Genomic DNA, 5,070 nt, shown 5'->3' with positions numbered 1-5,070 from the left:
TCCTCCTCGACAAGTCTTGTCCGGTCGGCCTACGGGGTCGGTTTCTGGGCAGGTTGTTCGCGGGCAATTACAGGAGTCTGGGTCTTGTGTGGCTAGTGGTATTGATATGTTTGGAAGTTTTCGTAAGAAGGGCCCCGGCACATCAGTCCAGCCTTTTTCTTCACAGGTTGCGGAGCATCGTGGACCGGCAGACTTGGTAGGGTGGAGTGCGGCCCGGTTGCACCGAGGAGAAGGGAGGGTGGAGCCTGGCGTGGCATACCCCGTACCGGCGAGGGATCCCGGCGCGGTCAACATATGCAGGTCCGGAGCGACTTCGTTGGCCCCAACGTCTTTGGCCCAGGATTTCACCACGGTCAGCAGTAGCAGGTCAGGCGCGACCTCGCTGGCCGCAACTGCCTTTTCTCAGGATTTTGGCGGGGTCGGTAGAAGCAGACCAAGCGCGTCTTTGCTGGCCCCGACGTCTTTTTCTCCGGTTCTCAGCGGGGTTGGCAGAAGCAGGACAGGCGCGTCCTCGCTGGCCCCAACGTCTTCATGTCATTCTAAACGTGATTTGTCATTGGACAAGGTGTCCAAAAGTGGTCAACGTTTGGGGGAGTACAGACGGGTTCAGTCGGCTCCCCCGCCTCATGTATCAGTTCGGGCGGGTAAGGCCCATGGTGGTTTTCGAAATACGTCTGTGGTGGTTGCCCCTCCTGGAGTGGAGGACTCAGTGGTGTTGGATTATGAGGACAGCCCTGAGGAGGGCGAATTACGTGCTGAGGGCACGGAGGGGGGGTCTTTTCACGTTTCTGATGCTGTTTTACAAGCGCCTGTGGTGGTGCGTCCCAAGAGTGCTGTTACCAGACCTACTCGAGAGAGCGGCCCCTCGGTGAGGGTTCCTCGGACGGTCGACGACGTGGAGCATCTGGCCTGGAGAGTGCGGCCGGCTCAAGTTCCTTTACTTAAACCAGGTGAGCGTGCTGTACCACGGGCCAAACCTACTATGGTGTCTGTGGGGACAGGTGGTGACACGGTTTCTGAAGGTCTGGACCTTAAGTTGCACAAGGGTCGTTATGTGAAAGATCAAGGGGTGGGTACGAGTGATGGGGGTCTGAGTTCAAAGGTGGATTCTAGCACTGGTATTGACCCCATGGAGGTGAGTAAAGATCCCCCGCATAGTAAGGAGCTTAAGATAAAGAAATTACCTTACATGGGCGTTACGAAACCTTTGGGCGCTCATTTGATGTTGGCAACTAAGGAACGGATTTGGAAGGGGGAGTACGTAGAACTACTGAAGCTCTTACATAGGGAGGTTCGCTTCAAGGAGGGGTCTAAAGAGGAGGAATACGAGCTGGCTAAGCGCCCAAAGGTTCCTTTGACGATAGAGAACTGGACAGCGGCATTTCTGATCTATGCTAGCGTGTACTGTGAAAAGTTCCCTGAGCGTTGTGTGTCCATTTTTAAGTACATGGATGTGATCAGGAAGGCACAGATTACCGGCAGTGGTTATGCCTGGTCACAGTATGATGAGGAATTCCGAGCATGGATGGCTTGGGATCCTGAGGCGAAATGGGGGGAGTTGGATAATGACTTGTGGCAACACACTATGGGTGCATCGGCTGGTGGAAAGACGATTTTTACAGCTAGTGGCTATCCCTTACTTTACCGGCCCTTTCAGGGGAAGCCCACCCGGGGGGGGTGGGTGCAGCAGCGACAGTGCAACCTGCCAATGGGACCTGCTGGGATTTTAACAGGGGTCACTGCCCAAGGGAATATTGTAAGTTCAGACACGAATGTTCCCAATGTGGAAGAACGCATCCATTGGCCAGGTGTTGGGGGCCTCGAGGTACAGGGGGTCGACAGTGGTCACAGCAGCCTGCCAATACCCCTGGTAAGACACAGCAGCCTCAGCCTAACAGAGGGGGGAAAAGCGCTCCGGGAGCTGGGCCCAAAGGCTCGTACTCCGGTTAAACTTTTTCAGCTGGCAGTGGCTCTGAGGGGTTATGGGAATGCTGTGGCTGGTAAGTTACTGCTGGATGGTTTTCGGGAAGGTTTTCGGCTTGGTTATACAGGGCTGCGGTTGCGGCGGTGGTCTAAAAATCTTTTATCAGCCGATGAACATCCTGCTGTAGTGCAAGACAAATTGGATAAAAAAGTGCCTGAGGGAAGGATTGCAGGTCCTTTTGATGATTGGCCCTTGGAAAATCTCATTGTGTCCCCCATTGGTGTGGTCCCTAAGAAGGAGTCTAGGCAATTTCGTCTCATTCAACACTTGTCATGGCCGGAGGGTTCCTCGGTTAATGATTTCATTGATGATGAAGCTGCTTCAGTATCGTATTCATCTGTGGATGTGGCCATGGCCCTGGTTGTGTCTGCTGGCGCTGATGCACAAATGGCTAAGTGCGATATAAAATCAGATTTTCGTTTGCTACAGTACATCCCGGGGACTGGGACCTTTGGGGATTCAATTTCATGGAAAATGGTATGTGGATAAAGCGTTACCAATGGGCTGCTCCATCTCCTGTGCACTATTTGAGACTTTCAGCACTTTTCTCCAATGGTTTTTCACTAATTGTTCAGGTCACCAGTTAGTAACACATTACTTGGATGATTTCTTTTTTGTGGGTGCTCCCAATTCCCCGACATGTCAGAATGCTTTGCGGATATTTCAGACTCTAATGGAATTTTTAGGTGTGCCCTTGGCACCGGAAAAGACAATGGGCCCCTGCGCGACCATGTCTTTTTTGGGTATTGAGATAGATTCTCATGTTATGGAGGCACGTTTACCTGTGGAGAAAAAGGCTAAAATGTTGAAACTCTTACATTCCATGCTGGTCAAGTCAAAAGTGACAGTCAAAGAGATTCAGGTGCTGTTGGGCCACCTTAACTTTGCCTGCAGAGTAGTCAGGGCGGGTAGAACTTTCTGTAGGCGTCTGGGTAGGGCTCTGTCCGGGCACTATTTACCTCACCATCATGTTCGCTTATCAGCAGGGGTTAAGGAGGATTTGCGGATGTGGGTAGCCTTTTTACATTCCTTCAATGGCATTCCTCTGCACAGGGAAGACGATTGGGTTTGGGATGTCCACATTTTTTCTGACGCTGCAGGAAGCGATGGTTTCGGTCTTTACTGGCAGGGCAGGTGGTGTGCGGAGCAGTGGCCGGCTCAGTGGAGGGATGGAGGCAGAAGCATTGCATTTCTAGAGCTGTTCCCGGTGGTTGTTGCTTTGACTCTGTGGGGTCATGAGCTGGCTCACAAAAAAGTCCTGTTTCGTATTGATAATAAGGCTGTGGTGGACATTATCAATAGGCAGTCAGCTAGGGATGCCCAGATTTTGAAGCTCTTGAGGGTTTTTGTGTTGGGATGCTTGAAGTACGACATCAGTTTTAAGGCTTTGCACATTCCTGGTGTGGACAATGACATTGCGGATGCTTTGTCTCGTTCACAGTGGGAGAGATTCCATGGGCTAGCCTCGGAGGCGGAAAGGACGCCGACCCCCATGCCAGATCATCTGTGGACGGTAGGCGAGACAGGGTCTTACAGTTGGTGGTAGGTTCCCTGGCAGTTTCCACTAGGACGGCATATGAGTTAGCCTGGAAGGAGTTTTTGGAGTCTGGAGCTTGCTGGCGCTCGCCCGGTTGGAAACGTTCTGAGGATGTGGTGCAGTTTATTCTTCACTTGATGGACAAAGGCCTGACCCGTGTTACAATTGCAGGAAAACTGGCTGGTAATGCGTTCATGGGCAAATTGTTTTGGGGCTATTCTCCTTCGGCAGGGGAGGTTGGTAAGCGCATGTTGGAGGGCTGGTCCAGGGAGCAGGGAAGGGATCGGTTGGTTCGGCAACCTTTGTCATGGCAGACTTTGGCCAGAGTTTTACAAGTATTGCCCTCTGTTTGTTTGAATGAGTTTGAGGTTTGTCTCTTTTCGACTCTTATGGTATGGATGTTTTTTGGTGCCTTTAGAGTGTCGGAATTGTTGGGATCCAAAGTTACTCAGGGGATGGGGTGGGGGGATGTTCACTTTTCCGAGACAGGTTTGCACATTTGGCTGGCTCGCGCGAAAACTGGTCAGAGAAGCAGGGGGAAGGGTATTTGGTTGGAGGCGTCTTCCCCTCCGGAGACGTGCCCTTTGCGTTGGGCTAGGCGTTTGAGAGCTTGTTCGGGGGCGGCTGCTGCTTTTTCTGTTTTTCAACATTTGGATGGGTCCAGGGTGACTGAGTACCAGCTGCGCATGGTGCTGCCTAAAGCTCTGCGTTTTCTTGGTTTGGATGAAAATCGTTATGGTACTCATTCTTTCAGGATTGTGGCTGCAACGGAGGCTTATAATAGGGGTTGGTCACAACATGATATTATGTCTTTAGGGCGCTGGTCTTCTGATTGCTTTCGGCGCTATGTGCGGAATGATCCTGGTGCTGCGCTTGCGACTGATGTCTCTCCTTAAAATTTGATGCTGCTTTTCTTTTTTCAGGTTCAGTGGCTGGCCCCCGTTCGGCTGTTATGACGATCTGGATTGTGGGGCATTCCTTCATAAGGCGCGCGGAAGATCAAGCACGGAAGAGTTATTTTGGTCCTAAGCTTGGTTTTAATGACCGTTTATTAGGTCTCGGCTAGAAGCGAGCGAAGCTCGCTCTCGCCAGAGACCTTATTGTTAGCGGCTCAGCTTCCCAGGAGGACAGCACTGGCCGCGCGCGCCGATTTGTTAAGGCCACGCGCACGAGAACGCGCTCGCGGCCAGGTGCTGTCCTCCTCGAAAGCTGCCTCCCTTCCCCGTGCAGGGCGGGCCGCCGCGCTGCCTGCGGCGACCCGGAAGCATTGCCGGCCAAACCGGAAGTAGGTGCTGTCCTGACTATCGCAGTGTTGAGCTCGGTGGGCCGCACTGGCTACAGCCAATGGCTGGAGAGGCGGAGACGGGCCTCAACCCCGCTGCCCACCCCCGCCCCCCAGAAAACACAGTTATTGCTTCCTGGCCCAGGACCATCTGTTAAACATTTCCCAAAAAAATGCGATCTACAGAAACGGCAGATACCCAACAAAAGTCTGGGAGGGAGTGATGCAATATCTATGCAAATAGGAGCGGGGGAGAAAATGTGCTTG

The sequence above is a fragment of the Lissotriton vulgaris genome, unplaced genomic scaffold (assembly GCF_964263255.1).
Source record: "Lissotriton vulgaris unplaced genomic scaffold, aLisVul1.2 SCAFFOLD_583, whole genome shotgun sequence".
In the NCBI taxonomy this organism is placed as follows: Eukaryota; Metazoa; Chordata; class Amphibia; order Caudata; family Salamandridae; genus Lissotriton; species Lissotriton vulgaris.
This window is presented reverse-complemented; position numbering follows the sequence as displayed.